Consider the following 22,933-nt stretch of genomic DNA (forward strand, 5'->3'; position numbering starts at 1 on the left):
AATGAAAAACACACAAAGCAAACAAATAAGCTACAATTATTATGTTACAGACTATTTTCCAGATTGCAAATAAAAGGAAACTGAATAGAAAGAAAATATTTTAAAACCAATTCTCCAGATAATAAATGCAATCCCTGACTTACAAACCATAAAAAAGAGCATGGCTCCGTTCCGTTTGGAAATTATTATATAACTGTTCATCTAAATATTCCTCAACCCTGAACCAATAGCTTCTTTGCGAACAGACAGACACAATCATGGAAAGAGAGCATCTTCAATGTGCAGCAATCATAAAAATCCCGAATGACCTACTAATCCAACTTAAGTATACTGCAAATGTGATGCAAAACGAAGGATGAAACAATTCGATATGAAAAGGGGACAGAAGGTAAAATATTGAGTAAAAAAATCACTTTTCTGTTCATTTGCTGGTGTAATAATTTTTCCTTTAGTGTTTCATCACTTTGTTAAAACACTCAATAGCCACACTATAACTCCCCACATATTTGAAAAGTCATATAATGTGAATAACTACAAAGAAACAAGAAAATAAAATAATTTTATTCATTTAAAAGGAGAAGTCAACAGCAACTTTACAAATGCTGATAGTTTTCTGGTAATTTAACTGGGTTACCGAATGTTTCTCGTCATATCTTTTTAACTATATTCATATCGGAAAAAAAAAAAAAAAAAAAAAAAAAAAGCAAGCATTACTTTTCAGCATACCCTCGTATGAAGTAACCGCCCTCAACACAACTAGATTTATTTAGGATCGGCGTCTGTTCATTCACTCTTCGACACAGAATGTATTTTGCTTCATAACAACTTTTGGGGAGACTAGAAACTGATTTTAAATTTCATAGTACTCAACAACAACAACAACAACAACACAATATAATAAATTAATAATAATAATAATAATAATAATAATAATATTATTATTACTATTATTATTATTATTATTATTATTATTATTATTATTATTATTATCATCTCAAATATGTTGCATTTAAGTTATAGGCAAATTTTCCAAGTAATGTTACCAAAACTTGTCCACCATCTGATCATAAATTCCTGGCTATGTCACTCGGGATATTACCACACAAATGCAACCGTGTGGATATGCACACACAATGATGTCGTAATGTAAGCAACATTGAACAAAAATGGCTGTTGCTTCGTAAAGGCTGGCAGAAAATTAGTTTTGGTCTAGTCTGGCACACTTCACTAATGGTTTCCAGTCTTATGCGATAGACCTAGTATGTACCTATCTTTTCTTTCTTTCAGTGATCGTTGTGTTTAGTTGGAAGTTAGTCATAAGAACGTTTAGTGTCAATGATAGCTTTGATTCTTTTAATGGGCAAGAGATTGGAAATGCAAATATGCAAACTTGCGAAAGAGCAAGATTGGCAAGAATGTTCATTGTCTAACAACAAGTTCTAGTGATTAAAAAAACTACACAGAAGAAAAAAGAAAACTTGTTGAGACAGATTATTGTATATCTTCATCAAAAATAATAAACTTAACAATTTGAAGGAAGTTGGAAAGAAAATAAAAAGCCTTAAGTGCTAAAATACAGTTAGAGCTATTTTTACACAATCGTCTGTTGCTGTTTTGAGTAAAGCAAATACAGTAATTAAAGAAAATAATACTTTTATAATGACTTTATTGAAAAAAAATATTTGTCAAGTGGGCAAGTACTAAAACACATGGGAATTTATGACATGCTAATTTGCATCACAGTAAACAACACTTTATTAACTGCCTTGAGGAACTCCAAATAAAATTGCCTACACAAGCCTATGAACAAAAGATATAAATAAAGACCTTGGCCTTCACCACTGTGAAGTTCATGGATAAATATCTGACAATAGCTGTAGAAGTAATTATGAAAGCAGTTAATATAACTTAAATAAAGACCTTGGTCTTCTTGGAATAAATCAATTGCACGTAGTTGTAAAATCTATCGCTCTAGTATGGTAAGAGAAATACTATGAGTGCAATATGATTCACAGGGAATTCTTACACCAATATACGCGCCTTGAAATTAAATTAGCATGAATTCATTGTTTTATATGTTTATTGTGTGTAAGTCGTAAAGACCGATATGTTAAAGTTTAATACAAGTATAGACCTATAATGCATATTGGCTTACCTGAAAATCAACATTAATTATAAATTACTAAAATCGTCATTAACCAGTTTAATGGAGCTATGTATCTACATATTTGATGACAAATATTATATATTTATTGTAGGCCTATATAGCCTATTTAATATTTATCCCATGGCTCCATAATCACCATATCATCGTTCCATTATCTCTAAGTAGTGCATAAGGCGACGAAAAACCAGACTCACCACATTGTTTAAGGCACAAACGGGACACAAAGCATGGACTGACATCAATGCTAGATTAGCAACACCATCATACTTAGGCAGGGCAGATCATATTAGGAAGTTTAAATGTAGAAAACAAAGAACGGACGTTGCAAAATTTTCCTTTGTTAACCGCACAATAGTAGACTGGAACAGCTTACCTGCGGCAATCTTTCAGGGTGGTCTTCTCAAAATCAATACATTTAAGGAAAGATTGAGAAGATTAGACTGAAAATGTAATTGTAGGTGCAGTGTAATTATCTAAGTTGTGTCATTTAATTAATTAAGTTGATTTGTAATTAAGATAATATTTAATTTAGTTAATATGTAAATAAATTAAGGTGATATGTAATTACTTAAATTGGCAATAGTTGGGTGAAATAGAAGTACTGTACTTATAAGTTAGGTTTACTTTTGCTTATTGTAGCCGTTATTATAGAATAGTTTTTATTTATAGTCCTAGGTTTATTGCATCTATTTATTTATAGTTATAAATAAATTTAGGTTTATTTTATTTTTTTATTACTTTTTTTATTGCTGTAATTATTGTATATTATATCACTGCCACCGGGTGTATACCCAATTGTAGTGTTAATAAATACATACAGGGACATCATTTTATTTTTACTTCAATTTTTATTGTACCTGAGTTTTTGAATGTACACTCTTAGACAAAAAAATGACCGGACTCTTGAAGCGTAAATTTTTCTAAGTTCCATTCGGCTGTGCGCCTGATACACAAGACTAAAATCAGAGTAGCAAGGACGAAACCAGCGAGATCCAAGAACCTACTCTTATATAGGCAAACAACGGTTTGAACTGTATATGTGCCATAGTTCCGTGGTAAAACTCTGACTTCACACGCAGAAAACCCGGGTTCGTATCCGCCTCCCGTATAAGTATATACAGTATATATTAGTTTCGTTTTATTTTTTTCTCTAGCTGGAAACGAATGATACATTTATTAACGTGCACAGGAGTTGGGATTAGTTGTCAAATTAAACAAAAACGTTAATTAATATCGGAGACTTCTTCCTAATTACCCTTGAATTAAAACAGATGTTCAGTTCTTGGATCTTCTCCCTTCTCCATAAGGAGTATTGTTCAGTTACTAAAATTAGTAGTAGTAGTAGTAGTAGTAGTAGTAGTAGTAGTAGTAGTAGTAGTAGTAATAATAATTATAATAATAATAATAATAATAATAGTCTAATAATAGTATTGCAACAACGAGAATAATAACAATAATACTATTCATCATCATAATCATCATCATCATCATCATCATCATCATCATCATCATCATCAGCTTTCAAGTGTTAGACCCCAGTGGATCTGTTACGGTCTCTTGCCAGTGTTTCCTAGGTCGTCCTAAATTTCTTCGACCTCTTGGGACATACGACAAAACCTGCCTGGGCCATCTAGAGCGATCCTCCTCTTGACATCTGTCTGCCACTGAAGCCTGTATTGCTGCAGATAATGGACAATAGAATCAATCTTTAATTCCTTCAGAATATCTACGTTTCGATGATGGTCAAGAAGGGAGTATCCAGCTGTTTTTCTCTTGAACCTCATTTCGGCAGGTGTTAGCTGTTTATACTATTCACAGTAATACAAACACGAGAATAATAATAATAATAATAATAATAATAATAATAATAATAATAATAACAATAATCATAATGTTAATAGTATTGCAAAAACGAGATGAATAATGTTAAAAGACAAAACCAATGCGTTCCAGATATAGGCTACACTCGTAAATAGTGCCGTTACATACTTGCTTTGTAATAGCCCAGATCATATATAGATTGTTCATTCCTATGTTAAAATCGGTTGCACTTTGAAGAGAACAACCGCCAGGATCGCCACACATCCGCCGTAAACGAACACGAGATGGCAGTACAGTCGCTAATGCAATTAAAATGGGAGTGCATTACTGATGCCCACAGATTATTCCGCCTTGCATTTGCAGAGGAAAATGTTAATTTCGATTGAAATAAGGTAATATTTTCAGACGAAGTTACTTTTTCCTCTGACAATTACGGGCGGGAAATAGTCCACTGTTCACGGGGATCCCGATATGATCCTACGCATGTGACAACTCGCTTTCGCAGTGGCCATGTATCTGTTCCATGTTGGAGCTGGATGTCCAGTGACGGTCTAGGTGTTCTATGGCGGCTAGACGGAAATCTTAATGCCCAACAATACAAGGTCTTATTGGAAAATGTTATGCTTCCCTCTGTACGGATGATATATCCTGATGATGATGATGATGATGACGATGATGATGATGATGATGATGATATATTTCAACAGGATAATCATCGTGTTCACACATGTGTCGAGGTCATAAGATGATTTTCAGAGAGGTCATATATCAGACTGATAGCACGGCCTCCGTGTTCACCAGATCTGAATGTCCTAGAAAATGTGTGGTCGGAGGTGAAGAAAACTGTGAACGCGATGATAAATATAATGCCACGTCGGCCGACCACAAAAGATGCACTCTGGAATATTATCGAGGACGCTTGGGATCGTGTATCTTCACGTCGACAGTACCTGAGACTCCTAATCGCATCCATACCCCGTAGGATCCAGACGGTTATAGATGCGGAGGGATTACATACCCGGTGTTGAATGTTTTGTCTATTTTGATTTTTGTTTATTGGTCTCCGAGATGTATTTCTTTATTTTGTTTAATACACAGAAAAGGATTATGTTTGTTTATTCCTATCCAAGAAGGATTTCTTTTACTTAAGGTTTATTTTTGTTTATTTCTATCCGAGAAGGTTTCGTTTAGTCTCTTTAAATACAAGATACAAAGGAAGGGATTGCTATTATGTATCTAATTTGCCCTTTGTAAATATTTAACTTTCTGTTAAATATTTCACAATACTGGTTATTATCAGTATACAAGAAGTAAAAAATGCGAATGAAAAAAACAAAGTATAGACTGAGGTACGAACTCAAAACCTTTGGAATACAAGACCACAATGCTACCGACTGCGCTATGCGAGAGAGACGATGTATCTTCCCTTTAAGAAGCATGTTATATAATCATCATATTATAGTAGTGACAGTGAAGTGTTGGAAACATTTACGGCAGAAGAAATTCGTCCGCGTGTATATCATGCTCTGACGAATCCACCCGAAGTCTTCCGAATCGGACATAGAATCTGGAGCCCGGTCATTTTTTTTTTTTTTGTCTAAGGGTGTACTTCACTCCCACCCCTTCTACTGATGAAGTTCAACCGTCCTCCACACAGAGCCAAGACCGCATATACAGTCATAGTAGCCATACGGTCATAGTAAACAGTACGTTCCAAAAATTTGTTCGCGTTTTCCAGTGACGAAAGGGCTTTCAATACTGAATCATTTTCGCACAGGTACTGTCGTCCATTTGTCTACGTCGCATCCCGGTTTCCCCCACAGCTTCTATTCGCCTCTCTGTAAAGCCTAGTGGCTGCGCTATCTTAGCTCTTTTCGGAGAACATTAATTTTTGTTAGGAATTAGACGTCTACGTAATATTATACCCATACAACTGCTTAAAATAACTTAAATAAAAGGACCTCGTTAAGTAATTAACTGTCACGAGATTTCCCCCGCCTCCTTTCTACGACCCTGCGACATAACCACTTGGACGGACAGTAGATAGCATGTCTGAGTAATTTTATCTTTTCGGATCGGGCAGAAGTGAAGATTGAATTTACAATACGTAAGGTACTCTTTTATAGAGTAGGTACAGAATTATTTCAACATGAGTTACTGGTACGAAGGACGAAACTGGTAATTAGAATTAGGTACAATAGTCTATAGTGCGATAATATGCACATTAGAACTGAAGCCTGTATTGAAATGAACGGCCACCATTTTTAAAAATGTGTTTAAATATCCATATTATGATTATTTTTCAATCTAACTTCATTCTCTATAGTGTACGCTAATGTACTGTAGACAGTATAATATACACTGCAGAATGAATACATCCACATGGACAGCTCAGTTCGTGAGTAAAAACACGTTGTTAATACTGTACTGTATTTTGATTAAACAAAAACCTATTGGAAATTATAAAACTCAAAAGAGTGATATTTCCTACTTTACGTAAATGGATGAACTACTTTTCTTCCCTCCTACACCTAGTAAAGTGATTTGTTTGTATATTACGCCAGTATCATCGAACTCCAGTCGTGGAAGGAGGTAGCAAACGGTGTTTTCGGTTCTCAACAAGGTAGGCCTATAGCCAGGTTAGTATTAGTAAAAATAAAATGATGTCCCTGTACATACACATACATAACTTTTTTGTATACAAATAGACTATTGAATTTCTGTACTCCCTTTTTAATTATTTTTTCAATGAATCGCTAATGTATTATAAGAGGAAGAAGTCCAAAATCATAAATGTCTGCACCAAAAAAGTCGCTACACCACTTGGAACACTCCTACAGTATGCTGAAAAAAGCCGACAATTTGGGCTTTTGAAGTGTCATGATCTCATATTGAAATCAATTTACAAAGATCAGAACATAAATGATTTTTCGACAATAGCGTGACCCAATACAGAGGTCACTAATAAAATGAGAATTAGCCTAAAGGTAAAAAACAGAGTTCAAATTAATTTGGTCAGAGTAGATGCAATACGATTTACTATGACGTCAGTTTAGTGACCTCTTCCAAATTGACAAAAACTTCAAGAATCTGAGGTCGTCAGTCAGACACGTGTCTCTATGAGTTTTAGGAAACATAAGCATCGTCACTTAATCATTTGACTATATAGTCCATCAATTTAAATTTAGAAGAGGGCAGAGGTTGAATAAATATTAGATCTGAAGGTTAGAAAATTGTGATCAATTTACTAGTCTAGTCTGTGATCCCACTTCGCATTAACACAGAGGATGAACAAAGTGTAACTGAAAACTAGCCTATGCAGTTAACATATAACAGGATCGAGAAGGTGTTTCTCAGTACAGCTTTGACCTTTGATATAGAAGAAACGGGAAGTTAATTATATTTTAAAATATGTATAAAAATATACCAGAGGGCAAAATGACAACAAATACTGCGAAGATTTGAAGTGAGAATTATTTATCCATGCCGAAAAGAACCCTTAAAAACAAAACAAAAAACAGTATTCAACAACTCTATATTTTACAAGTTTTAAAATTGGTCGAGAAAGAAAGGCAGAAGGAATTAATAATCAATGATTCAATGAACAATAGCTGAATAGTTAGGATTGCCAGAAATATTGATTTCCAATCTCGTGCGCCTCCAACACTTACCGGCCGTTTTCTGGTTTGTTGCAAGCCCTTTTCCGCCGAATCTAACGGTATCTGTTTTCTCTGCGATATACGCGAACAGAAACTACTTTTCAATCTTACGATATAAACTACAAGATTAAGAACATAATTAAATGCTATCACAGTGTTTACTATCCCTCTGCTCATAGATAAGCTTCGCATCACTTCAATGCATTGTTGAACACTAGGCCCATGTCTTCTTGTGTAATACAAAGTTGTTTTTCGTTTGGTTTATACCTACCGGTATCGCATTTGAGCCGGTCGGCGCTAATCAATCGTCTGTCGTCTACTTTGCTTCCCGCGTCACTTCACGTTGGACGCGTCCATGCGTGTTGTGAAATTGAGCGATTGTTATGAGTGCTGTTTTGTGTGAGATACCTCACAGAATGACTCCCTATTATTATGAAATTTCCCGATACTGAATTGCTGATGAGACAGACAGTACATTGTTAGAGAATAAATTTGAGAACACGGATCGGTGTTACAAAAAAACGCCTTAGAAACAGACCAGTTTTAACAGAGACTATATTAGATGGTACTGGCGCTATTTCGAACGTTCGCCACAAAAATCATTAAAAAAAACTAGCTTAGCATACTGGCGTGTTTGCATCATATGCAAGAAAAATACAAATACCGATGGTGGCGAAGTTCTTAAGAGGCTTTTGAGGCTCAGACTACCCAAAAAAATTGAGTTCAAGGTTGCCAGATGATTTCAGACCAATGTCGCCAACTATACAATAACAAGGCGCCAGAAAGTAGTCAATTATCTCTGAAGTTGATAATGAAGGAGTAATAAACTTAAAAAAATCTACAGTGTAATTATGAACATAACCATTAATATTCAGTCACAAATTTGTACTAATTTTATTGTTAATGTTATTTAATACAAAGATATAGAATCATTAAATGGTATTATTCAGCTATGATGTGTATCTTTGATACTTGCATTTTGCTGTTTGTTCAACCTGTATTCTGTTCTTTATTTATTTACAAAATTTACATATTTTACAAATTGCTTCATTCGATTTTTTCTTAAAATTTGTAGCCTCTTGAAGCCAGCCTGAAAATATTAATTTTCTGCTTTAGGTGTGTCTGTAGTCTAATGGTGAATTTTTTAAAATGGTAGTGATTTTGAATGACTAAATACCGGCACCGAATTTTGAGGCTTGAATATATAATTTTAATTAAACTACAATTATCTCCCACTCCTTGTTATACTTTCTGCACCTCTCATATTTCGGCATCTTCTACATAAACGTTATCACAGTTAAAGAAAGCAACCAAGTGAAAGAATCTGCTAATAGGCCCGCTAAATCGCTGAATTCCCGCCATTATTAATTAACGCTTTACTGCTCAACATCGTTTCTATTAATTATCAAAGTTTAGAAATAATGTATAGGAATGGATTTCATGTATTTTAAACTAAAAGTTTGATTGATAATGAGATCCACTTATTTTATCCATTAATGTAATATATTTATATGCATTAATTCCACTTAATTATGCTATTAAAACATCACAGATCATACATACACGTTGTATCCCCGTATCAGAGTCTGGGGAACTTTGCTACACAACTTTGAACGTTACTCTGCCTTCTTTTGAAAATTAACGGGACTACAATAACTGATGAATATTTACGTACTGAAGAATATTACGTACAGTGTATCATATTCTTGTGAATATATATATATATATATATATATATATATATATATATAATTTTAACATTAAAGACGTCAGAAAAGTAGTCAGGTCGCCAAGTGAAAATTTTCGTCTCCACATGAAACATAAAAGGCGCCAGAATGGCGACAAGTAGCCACATCTATCAACTCTGAGTTATTATATCTAGTAACAGTACAAGTTCGTAATAACGATGTATGGTAATACTTGGTTTCACTCTGTTCCTTCTACAGTATACATTAAATTCACTGTTGATAGTCATTCCTCTGCGAGAGGCTTGTGGCAGAAGCCTCGTAGCGACGAGCGATGGCCTCGCTCATAGGCAGCGACACTCGCAAGCTTGAAGGAGCGCCGGGGAGGAGGGGTTATCGTTTCGCTGACTCATGTCAGTAGCAGGATGCGGGACTAGTCTCAACAGCGATATAATACTCCGCGCTAGATTTTTTGTGAATGCACTGCATTGTTGAGTGTTAGTTAAATCAAAAGTGCATGCGTGTATGTATTACATACTCATTTTGTGTAAAATGAGCTCTTACTGAGAGAACATCGAGGTCCTTATTTGCAGAATTAAAAGGGAAACCTTTTTCAAGTTAAACAAAACGTGTTTACAAAGATAGAAGATTGACATCACATTTACAAATTAAAATAACAGGTGGAGGAAAACAAAGTAAGAAATTCCAATTTTCATGGTATAAGAAATATCCTTGGCTAACAGGTTGCTCTGAGACAAATAAGTTATAGGGTAAAGGTTGGTAAATTGTGACACGAATAATATTGTGTAGTTCTTTTTGAGATTGTATTACAATTTTACTAAGCAAGAGAAGGACCGATTTTGTGCAGCAACTTGTCAACGAACATTTCCTTAATACGTTGACGCAAAAACCGATATTCTTCTCGCTCAGTAAAATTATAATAAATTCTCAAAAATAACTATCACAATATTACTCACATCACGATATTACCAACCTTTACCTTATTGTTATACCTATATTCTGTTTGGGGGTGAAAATGAGTGGTTATCATCTTCTTGTATAGTCTGTGTCACAAAAAATGTTGATAGAAAAACCGAGAAACATCTGTTGTATAAAAAGATACAAGGTAAGCAGATTTTTTTCAGCCTACCCAGTATTTACATCACTGAATACCGTACAGTAAATACAATACCAGAAAGCACAGAAAACAAGAAATCGGACAGTATTATCATTTATTTTGTTTTTACTGTTCTGTATGCTTTAACTGTTTGATTATTTATTATACTTCATACACTGATTTCTACGATCTAGTATAGGGTTACCATCCGTCCGGCAAAAGGAGGACATGTCCTCTTTTTTAATCATTTTATTCTGTCCGGCAGGCATTTAAAAAAAATTGAAATGTCCGGCATTTCGCATTTCAACTAGAATTGATATGAATATTGAATAATGTGCGATATTATGCATAGCATACCTAAACAAATGAATTATACTGCTTTCAATGGTTGAAGGTGGAGCACATAAAAAAAACATAAAATATGATGACCTATAGATATGCATTGAATTCTTACACTCTAAAAATGTCACCATTCATGATTCTAAGCTATTTTATCAATTTTATTCTGCACTGTATAAAGTTATGCCAATCAAGTTAATTTTGACAAAGATTTAACTTTAGATAAACAATAGTGCAAATTCTTCAATTCCCATAGTTCTGCGAAACTGAAATTTTCTCAGAACTTTTAAAAATATGTCAATTCTGTTTATTTATTCCAAGTCACAATGGAAGTGTTAAGAGAGTATTTTCCCTAATATCTGCTCAATGGGCAGAAGAACGAAATCGCATGGTAATGTAGACAGTCAGAGGTAATTTCAAGGACATGTCCTGTGAACAATTCCATAGTTATTTGTTACAAGACATAAGTTTGTCTCTTTAGGCTCCAGCGATAAGTAGGGTACAGACGTAATAATGATTCAACAACTAGTGAGAAAACTAAGGTAGCCATTGTTTTTATCTTTAATTTTGTTCATATCGATTTTTAAAAAGTCCTCCTTTTTTCAGCAATGTCCTCTTATTTTAGATTCCATGTCCTCCTATTGAATTTCTTCTCATGGTAACCCTAATCTAGTATAGTACTGTACAATGCTATTTTTTAATTGCAGGTAGGCCTATATTTAATAATCCGAACGAACTGATAATCCGAACTACCCCCAGTCCAAATTAGTTCGGTTTGAGGCTCTACTGTATTTCAATATGTTCTACAATGTTTTCTTGTAATCCGTTCCCAATAAATTAATTTCTGGCATGCTCTGCTCGAAGCCCACTAGAGATCTAAGAAACTGAATTTGTTGGTCTGCTAACAGTTTCTTATCTTGTTCTGCAGAACTTCATAGAGGGTCTCAGTTATAAAAGTTAAATTGTCAATTTAAATATTACATTTTCGAAGTGGAATTGCATATGGCGTTTCTTCTCACAGAACTTGTGAATGACTAATTTACTGAAGTCAGGAGTTTCAGCTACCATTTTCTTTTCCCTGTACAAAAATTTATTCGACACTGCACTATATCAAATTTATGCTACCATACAAGCAGAAATAGATTTATAGGCCTATATCAAATTGAAGGGGGATCTACATTTTGGATCTTCCTGATGTACTTTGACTGCAGAACATGTGAACAGTACGATAATGGCACAGCTGTGAGCCTGTGACTGGTTGGTCGGTCGACGGGTCAAAGTTCTACTTCATTGAACTTACACAGTCTGTACGCCATTTATAAAATTAAGAATGATTCCTCATGGTTGTACAAAGTCTTACGCTACTCAAACGAACAGAATGGACTTCACAACAGTAGAGTAACGTGAAATTCTGAATTGGAGATGCCGAATCATACTTAGTGTTAGAGATGATGTGGGAGAATGTTGAGAACAGACTGAACAGTGATGGATTCAGTGGGTCTAGGAAAGTAATCCCTCTCTTTTTGGTCTTAAATTTTCTCCTCCTTTGGGTATCGCATGTGCATATAAACTATTTTAATTTAAGTTTAGTTATTTATGACGAGTTTAACTTGCAAAATCCTAAAATTTTAACGAATCGAATCTCTTGTTTTGAATCATACATAGATCAAACTGACAATGGTGGTTCTGTAGCACAGATAAGGATTTCTGTAATAGGCCTACTGCAAGAACTGTGTAGCTATTAATATAAACTGTAATTACGTATACTTGGTGGCTGAGCTGGTAGAACAACTGGCTGTAGACTGGAAGATCCCGAATTCATTTTTGGAGAATAACGGAGATTTTTCTTACTGCCAAACCGTCCACACGGTGCCGGTGCCACTCAACCTCATACCGAATTAGGTATCGAGCTCTTCCTGGAGGTAAAAGTCGGTCGGAGCATAGTGTTGTCCACATGACATTCTAGTGCTGATTGTGGGATAGCTATACCTACGTCTTAAGGGGATGTATTTTAACTCTAAAATTAGTAATGTAATTATACGCTTATAAAAATAAATAGAAAATAGTATGTAAGAAATCTACCGTGGACAATTTGATAATCCTTCTTTTAACACTGTGAAGATCCCAGTTATTGCTTAATAGCCTATAGTCTACAATGAGAAATTATGTTAAGAAATGACATTTATTTTTTTTGTACAAAAATCGAAGAGCTGTATTTACGCATATCGTGTTGCACAGATGGAGTGTTATGCTTGGTAACCATATACAGTGATCTATACAGTCAGTCACTGTATAACCATAGTAACGAAAGCGACATCTGGCGGGAACTATTCAAACTACTGTAATAGTGTACAGAGGAGTAATTACGTAACAATGTTTATAAGTCACGTGACAATGTTGTTAGAAGAGAAAAAAATACTTGTTTGTAACTGCAGGCGATGACGACGTTCGAGAGAGCATGGACGAAAGAGTAGATTGCAAATCTAGATTCAGACTACTTACGCCATTTTTACATTAAATTTCTGTGGAAGTACTTTCGTTAGAGGTAGAATGAATTAAGTCCAAAAGAAAAGCAAATTTATTATTTCATCGTTGTTAAGTGAAAGTCAGCAAAATGAGTTCTGAAAGATCGTATATAGTAGTGCAGTGGTATTCAATCTTTTTTGCTAGCGTACCCCCAAAATACATTTTTTTACCTTCGTATCCCCCAAACTGCATTGAAATTTAAAAATAGCAAAAGATTATGATTGATATTGTATGCAAAATAAATTATGATGATAATGATTATAAAGATGAAGGTTAACTTATTATTATTATTATAACTATTATTATTATTATTATTATTATTATTATTATTATTATTATACAGTAATTGCAGTATTAACGCAATAATAATAGCAATGAATTATCCACAATGTTACTGAAGCAAGGTAAAACAAGCGTTTATATTGTAAAAAGAAATATATAACTAAAATAATTATCAGCAAATACAATAAAATAAATGTGTCAGTATTTTTACATGCCTATTAAGCGGGATGAGTACCCCTCGAGATAAACCCGTTACACGTACTATAGATTGAATACCGCTGATATAGCGTATCTTTGAGAATTATTTTTAAATTGGTTCTTTAATGAGATGTAGGCCTATCAAATGTATAGTCACGCAACATCGATTAAATTGGCGATAGGATAGTATTTTGGAAAAGTGAGTCTTGAGGATTCGCGATGGGATTATCTAATATTTGCGTTATAGCTGGGAAAACCTCTAAAAAAATTCCATCAGCACAGGCGGGATTCGAACTTACAAGCATACTACACTAAAACAAAATTCTACCCATATTAATGATATTCCATGAGAAATGTTCGATCAGACCAGAAAGAGTGTTAACAGGTCAACAGAACAGATTTCAAATACTTTTCATACGGGGAATGTGTTGCTTTCATATGAAACTGGTAAAGAATACAAGAACATACATAGGCTTAGAGCTCATATTTTATTCTGTAGTAATGACATTATCGTATTACATGTACTATATGGCTGTAACGTTATCAGCCACTACTGTGTGTATGTATATGTATACAAAATTTATACCAAATTGCTAAAAATTAAATTGAACCAATTTTATGACACTATACTGGATGAAGCACAAAATGGATTCCGAAAAGGCAGATCGTGCGCAGATGGATATTTTACACTGAAGCTTTTGATCGAAAAACAGAGAATTTAATACTGAAACCCATCTGGCAGACCCAAAATTAATGAGGTCGGACAGAATATCTTCCGACGAACTAGCAAGTACTAGAATAAGGAAAAATTATGCATGTCGGCACGAACATTTTAGAAGTAATACAAGAAAAAGTTTGAGATGTTACTGGCATTTAGAACGGATGCTAGAGAACAAAATACCAAGGAAGATAGGCCTACTGAATTTAGGAGTTGGAAAGGAAAAGAAGAAAAGGCACATACCAGAATGCTGAATTGGTGGGCGCAAGAAGCCTATGTGAGGAAGATGCCTTGGGCAGAGACCTTTGGCGGCAGAAGATCGTTTTTGATGAAAAAGAACCATTGTATAGCAGAATATCCCTTATATTACTATTATTATTTTTTTAGTTGTGAACAGAAGCTCATTTAGGACTATGCAAAGTACTTAGAGTCATTTCTTTGCCTTTATTTTTATCCATAGTTCTCTCATTCTTTGGCTGTGGGCTTATTTTCTCTCTTCAGTCCACGTAGTTCTAGTCTTTTTCTTCGGTTTTTCCTCTTTGTCAACTTGCCATTTATGAATTTTGATTCTAAAGATCTTTCTGTTTCAGATGTCTTCTTGTGTAATTTATGTCAATTTTAAGTTATTTTTTATTTCCATTTTGTACTATCTGTTTGTGCTTTACCCCTATTTTCATAAAATTCAACTATTTGTTTTGTGAGTCTGTCGCGGTTCATTCTTTTGATGTGTCCGTAAAATTTTAATCTTCGTTTTCTAATGTCACTATGAATTTCTGGGCATTTTTTATTTCTTGTTTACTTCTCTGTGTCTATACTGTTCACCTATGACTTTTGAGCCTAAAATTTTCCTTATGATTTTGCATTCATATTTTCTCAATGTTTTCGATATCTACTTTCCTTTTCAAAATTAACATTTTATTGTAAATATTTTCAGTCAGCTGATATGCTGTCTCGATTTTTTGGTATATAATTTCGTTCGCTTTTGTTTCAACTCCATTTTCCTGAATCATTTCACCAAGGCATTTAAATCGTGGAACTCGTTTAATTATTATTATTATTATTATTATTATTATTATTATTATTATTATTATTACTGTTAGGTTACTACTATCCTCATCATGATTTTATTATTTATACCACTGATAATAGCCTATTATTTCCTTGGAAGTTGAGACGGTTCCTCGTATAGGATAAGGAGATTTTCATTAGATTAGTATTTCGTGTTAATATTCTTATATGGATAGGATGCGCGGACGTGTAAGTTAGTTTCAAAATCTGAGACGGAAGTAACAGGTGGACAGGAAGACCGAAAGGAAGCTAGGGGGACAGGAAACATGTGTCCAGGCGTGGAGTTGACTGATGAGGGAATGTATGGACTTTGCCTGCGGGTGGTCAGTAAGATGACGCCAAGCCAGGTTCCAAAAGAGATGATCTGGTATATGTCAGAGAATAGGACGCCGGAAGTAGGAGATGTTCTAGTTAACGAACAATTTTTGAAGAACGCGTCTTAAGTGACGTAAGTGTAATCATGGCCAATCAGGATTCTTAATAGAGACACGTGATATATAGATAGGAGGGCGAAATTCTATGTTTGGTGGTTGAAAGTAGAGGATAGATTTGGCAGATAGACAGAAGGCACATACAACGCGTACGGAGAGGTTGCACTCCACATATTCTCGGCAAACCTAACTCGGCAGTATAACAATTTACGGACTTAGAATTTTTTAGTGGGTGTAGTAAGAAGTCGTGTGTTGCATTATCATTATAAGTCTGAATTCTTTCCTCTCATCACGTTATCAACTGTCCGTTATATTAGTGGTGTTTTATAGTACAAAAGATATAATTACGTGAACTCAGAAATTAGTATACCAACTTGCGGGAAGTGAGAGCGAGATATTATACACTTGGACGCGCATTTCTGCTAACCTGAAACGAACACTTAATAATAATAATAAACGTTTTCATAGTTCTTACCAACAACTTCTGGTGTGCGCCTACATCATTTCAACCTACGAGCACGTCTCCCAAACCCCATGTCCCGACCGTTTTTGCAGCTGACCTGGGAACCTCATACCTCTACCGGAGTAATCTCGAGGAGGCTGGCGCCCAAATTAATCTGTGTACATAGTTAATTATTTACATCGACGTGCCATCCTCGAGATACTTTCCATATTTCGGAGCTGGCAGCCGAGGGCGACGACGACCAACAACAACGACGGCGACCCGCATCAAATTTGGCGCCCAACGTGGGGCTCGAGATGGCAACAATGACTACGGCGGGGATCGACGCGAGAGCCGACAGCCGACGCAGGGTTAATGCGGCTCGAGATGGCAACAATGACCACGACGGGGATCGACGCGAGAGCCGACAGCCGACGCAGGGTTAATGCGGCTGATGGCAACAGTGACCGCCGCGGGGATCGACGCGAGAGCCGACAGCCGACGCAGTGTTAGTAGAGCAGCTTGCAGTATCATGCAGTGTCAACGACCGACAGCCACAACACCATGCAGACCCCAAACAGCTGAGAACAATGATGGACGGTGGGGGAGACGATCAACCAGGCGTAACCTAGAAGACGTCGATACGTAAGCATAAAGGGTTTCATTTCAATTGTTGTATCCATATATATGTACATGTGTGTAATTCATTTTGGTAGGGTTTATTTTGTTTTTGAGTTTAAGGGGAATTGTTGAAGATATATTATATATTACATTTTGCTAAGGAGCCAAACTAAAAGTGGAAAAATGGAGACTACAGCAGGGACGAGTACTAGCCAAGATAAAGAAAGTTCGCGAGGTTCGGACAATGTCATGTCGAATAGTGTGTTAGAGCGGATATTGGAACAGATGAATCAGATGAGGAACGAAATGATAGAAACTAGTAATAAATTGAAGAGTGATTTGAAGAGTGAGATGGGTAATTTGAAGAGTGAGATGGCTGAGAATAGTAGCAGGCTAGAGAGCCAGTTCGGTAATTTGAAGAGTGAGATCGGTAATTTGAAGAGTGAGATGGCTGAGAATAGTAGCAGGCTAGAGAGCCAGTTCGGTAATTTGAAGAGTGAGATGGCTGAGAATAGTAGTAGGCTAGAGAGCCAGTTAATGGAAAGTTCTGACGTATATCAAGAGCAAATTGGTCAATTAAGAAATATAATGAACGAGAGATCTAATAGATTGGGAAATATGATAGAAGAGAGCTATAATAGATTGGGAAATGTACTAGCCGAGAACAGTAATGAAGTGGAAAGTAAATTAATTGAGGATATTAGTGAATTGAATAATAAGGTAGCCGAGAATAGTAATGAAGTGGAAAGTAAATTAATTGAGGATATTAGTGAATTGGATAATAAGATAGCTGAGAATAGTAATGAAGTGGAAAGTAAATTAATTGTGGATATTAGTGAATTGGATAATAAGATAGCCGAGAATAGTGATGAAGTGGAAAGTAAATTAATTGAGGATACTAGTGAATTGGATAATAAGGTAGCCGAGAATAGTAATGAAGTGGAAAGTAAATTAATTGAGGATATTAGTGAATTGAATAATAAGGTAGCCGAGAATAGTAATGAAGTGGAAAGTAAATTAATTGTGGATACTAGTGAATTGGATAATGAGATAGCCGAGAATAGTAATGAAGTGAGAAATAAATTAGCTGTGGATATTGATGAATTGGGAGATAATCTAGATGAGAATTGTAATGAATCGGATAATAAATTAGAAGAGGATATTGATGAAGTGAATAATATGGTAGCTGGGAATAGTAATGAAGTGGAAATTAAATTAGCTGTGAATATTAATGAGTTGAAAGAGAAACTAGATGAAAATAGTACTGAACTGAAAGATAAGTTAGCTGAGAATATTAGTGAATTGAGTAATGAACTAGCTGAGAATAGTAACGAAGTGGAATTTAAATTAGCTGTGAATATCAATGAGTTGAAAGAGAAACTAGATGAAAATAGTACTGAACTGAAAGAGAAGTTAGCCGAGAATATTAATGGATTGAATAATAAGAAAGCAGGAAATAGTAATGAAGTGGGGAGTAAATTAGCTGAGGATATTAATGAGAATACTGAGGAATTGAATATTAAAGTAGCCGAAAATAATAATGAGCTGGAAAGTAAAATAACTATGGATATTAATGGATTGGACGATAATCTCGATGAGAATAGTAATGAATTGGAGTATAGGTTAACCGAGGATAGTATCAGGCTAGAGAGCCAGGTGTTAGAAAGTTATAGAGCATTCAAGGAGCAAGTAAATAGAGTAATCGAAAAGTTTTATGAGTTTGGGAGCGAGAAAGAGAATGCGAAAACTATCACAAACATGGGGCGGAGGGCAGAAGAAGCCTTCCCACCCCACAGAGGGTACAATAGCAATGACCATAATGACGGTTGGAGTAGGGATCGGCCACACAGTGCTGACGGTCATGGTTTACAACCCTACAATAATGACCGATTTTCTAACAATGGTACAAAGCGGTACTGCAACGATCAAAGGAGTGAATATAGGAAGGGCTATTGGAGGCCTCATTTTTCTGCAGGAGGAGAAAAAGTTAAGTGGAAGCATGCTGGTAGATTTAAAGTGAGGAGAAGTGTGTCTCCACGTGTAAACTGTCAATTTAAGAATGGCACAGTGACATATGAGGAAGGCCGCAGACGATCCCATTCGGAGAATGACGATCCGATTCATGATAGACATCCAGGCGACGTACCAGGTTAATAAACGAGAATTTGTGTAAAGTTGAAAATAATATGATTTTAATTATAGGAAAAATAAGAATGTGTTTGTTTTGTGCATGTAGTATTTGAGCGGTATAAGCAACTAGAACCAAGAACTGATTTCAGTGCTGAAAATGTTTCCTCGTGAAAAGTGTTGTTACTTTTGTTTTCTTTTTGCCACCTTCAGAATTAGTTGTTTTTGTGTGTTTTCTTATAAGATCACGCGATAAGTAGTATTCCCTGTGGCAATAATTTAAAGATGATATTAATAAGAATTAATAATGATTAATAATAATGATAGAATATTTTTTAATTAACTTCATTTATGTTCATTCATTTGTAGAGGTTGAATGATTCGATTTGAATATGTATCCAGTTTTTTAGAATCAATATTAAGTGCCAGACCATCATTTTTAGTTCGAGACATAAAGTTGTCCTCTATATTGAGGGGACGTTATTCGAGATGTGTATTCAAGGTTGCAGCTCATGTATGAGATATGATAAATAGAGTCAGTTAGTATTTCAGAAGTATTATGTATCGTTTGGTATAATTTTGATTCTGGTTAATGGTTATTATTTCAATTTTATGAATGTAAATGTGTTTTCAAGGCTTCAGATAATATATGAAGTATGATATAAAGGGTTAATTGGTATTTTAAAATGTATTGTGTATTGTTTAGTGTATTTTTTATTGTGGTTCATAATTCTTATTTCTATGTTATAAGTATAAGTATGTATCAAGGAACCGATCATGAATGTGAGTGAGAGAGCGCCATTGTATTCGGATGTGCCCTGAATGTTACGATTGGATGCTGTATATATGTCAGGTAGAAGTCAGTTAAACTGGCGTGTGAGGTGTAAGCAGGCGTGAGGTGTGTATATAGATTCATACATGTGAATAGTTGTAAATATGTAATAATTGTAAGTGTAAATTTGTACATTGTTAATAAGCATAGCAAAAGGTGTATCCAAGTGTGACTAATTAGGGGACACCGGAGACTAGTAGCGAAGGTATTTTTTTTTGGGACGTCTCATAACAACAAATATTCCCTTGGGAATATTCTTTGTTATGAGAGGGCATTTGAGACGGTTCCTCGTATAGGATAAGGAGATTTTCATTAGATTAGTATTTCGTGTTAATATTCTTATATGGATAGGATGCGCGGACGTGTAAGTTAGTTTCAAAATCTGAGACGGAAGTAACAGGTGGACAGGAAGACCGAAAGGAAGCTAGGGGGACAGGAAACATGTGTCCAGGCGTGGAGTTGACTGATGAGGGAATGTATGGACTTTGCCTGCGGGTGGTCAGTAAGATGACGCCAAGCCAGGTTCCAAAAGAGATGATCTGGTATATGTCAGAGAATAGGACGCCGGAAGTAGGAGATGTTCTAGTTAACGAACAATTTTTGAAGAACGCGTCTTAAGTGACGTAAGTGTAATCATGGCCAATCAGGATTCTTAATAGAGACACGTGATATATAGATAGGAGGGCGAAATTCTATGTTTGGTGGTTGAAAGTAGAGGATAGATTTGGCAGATAGACAGAAGGCACATACAACGCGTACGGAGAGGTTGCACTCCACATATTCTCGGCAAACCTAACTCGGCAGTATAACAATTTACGGACTTAGAATTTTTTAGTGGGTGTAGTAAGAAGTCGTGTGTTGCATTATCATTATAAGTCTGAATTCTTTCCTCTCATCACGTTATCAACTGTCCGTTATATTAGTGGTGTTTTATAGTACAAAAGATATAATTACGTGAACTCAGAAATTAGTATACCAACTTGCGGGAAGTGAGAGCGAGATATTATACACTTGGACGCGCATTTCTGCTAACCTGAAACGAACACTTAATAATAATAATAAACGTTTTCATAGTTCTTACCAACAACTTCTGGTGTGCGCCTACATCATTTCAACCTACGAGCACGTCTCCCAAACCCCATGTCCCGACCGTTTTTGCAGCTGACCTGGGAACCTCATACCTCTACCGGAGTAATCTCGAGGAGGCTGGCGCCCAAATTAATCTGTGTACATAGTTAATTATTTACATCGACGTGCCATCCTCGAGATACTTTCCATATTTCGGAGCTGGCAGCCGAGGGCGACGACGACCAACAACAACGACGGCGACCCGCATCAAAGTATAGCATAACTTGTTCGTAAGTTTACAGAGTGTACAAACACTTACTAAAAAGTGTCATGAAGTGGACACATACACTTTCATTTCACGTTTGATGTGTTTCATAACAATTAGTTTTCATTTTAGCTAGAATATGCTAAATCTCCAGTTGGACCAACAGTTTGCGGTACCGGTATGATTTTTGTTTTTGATGTTCCATGTGCGTTGTTTTCAAGTCTTAATTTCCTTAAAGGCCAACTCCATCTTCTCAGTTTCCCTTCGACGGAAATGAAACAAATATTCGTATTTTAGTGAGAAGAACTTATTTCTCTTCCTCATTAACATAATTATCAGACTTAATGGATGACTCGTTTACATTTGTACGACTTAGGTCGCTTAATGAAACTGTGGCAGACTTATGTTCATCAATAAATGCTATGAATTTCCTACTCTATTACCTGTTATAATATTATATAGTGTTCTTGAATCACCTTCGATATCAAACTGTAAAGAAAAGCTGAATGTGCGTGAAGTAGACGTGCGTAGATCATGAGTTCTTGACGCATATTCCAAGCATTTTTGTTCCCTCCTGAATACATCAGCACCGCTTGCACGGTTTTACCTCTGTGCTGTAGTTGGTGTAATTTGAAGGAGAAAGAAAGAGAATACAACCTTGAAACTGCAGAATTCCGTTTCCAGCTGACGGAGCACAACACAGAGTAGTATGATTGTGTAAATATTGTTCAACGTCACACTACATTACAACCCGGTGACTAATACCAGAACCACAACACAAAATAACAACGCTGGGTTTTCTCAATGAAAAACGAGGAAGCGAAGGAAACTGGAAAATCACTTCATAGTAAAACATCCAGCAATTGTGAGAACTTAGAATGCCAATATAGGTGGTAGCTCAGTTGGTAGAGCAGCTGGCTACGGACTGGAAGGTCTGGGGTTCGATCCCGAGTGGTGACGGGATTTTTTTCGTTGCCAAACTTTCAGAACGGCCCCGAGGTTCACTCGGCCTTCTATAAAATTGAGTACCGGGTGTTTCCCGGAGGTAAAAGGCGGTCAGAGCGTGGTGCCGACCACACCACCTCATTCTAGTGCCGAGGTAATGGAAAGCATGGTGCTCTACCTCCATGCCCCCCCCCCCAAGTGCCTTCATGACATGTGACGGAGATACCTTTTTTATATAGGTGGTGTTGACTTTTTGGACCGAGTCGCCTATTACAGAATATTTCCCAGGACGAAAAAAAATGGACAGTGAGAATAACATGCATATTATAGATTTTTCCATAGCTGCCAGTTGGATTCAGTTCCTCAGGGACCCGATTGCATTGAAACAGTCTAAAAAGGAAATTTTAGAGCTGCTTGGTTGCATTATTCAGATTCATGCTAATGAGGAACTGAGCACATCAAAATATGAACCAGAATCTCCTTAAAAGAAATTCAGGGGAAGAGTTGCATATCCTGCGGGTCATTCGAGGAAGAAAAGAAACCTACACACGCCAGAAATTCCAACACCTGCGAAGAAAAACCGCTACAGATTACCAGGGAGTAATGCTAATTCTACAAAAAT

General features: G+C 35.8%; 1 protein-coding gene across 5 annotated transcripts in view; it reads right to left on the minus strand.

The window, feature by feature from the left end:
* LOC138697986 (protein SERAC1) overlaps positions 1–22,933 on the minus strand; it is a 215,130-nt gene that overhangs the window by 19,984 nt on the left and 172,213 nt on the right. The gene's annotated exons all lie outside the window — the stretch shown is intronic.

This window comes from Periplaneta americana, chromosome 4 (genome assembly GCF_040183065.1).
Source record: "Periplaneta americana isolate PAMFEO1 chromosome 4, P.americana_PAMFEO1_priV1, whole genome shotgun sequence".
Classification (NCBI taxonomy): Eukaryota; Metazoa; Arthropoda; class Insecta; order Blattodea; family Blattidae; genus Periplaneta; species Periplaneta americana.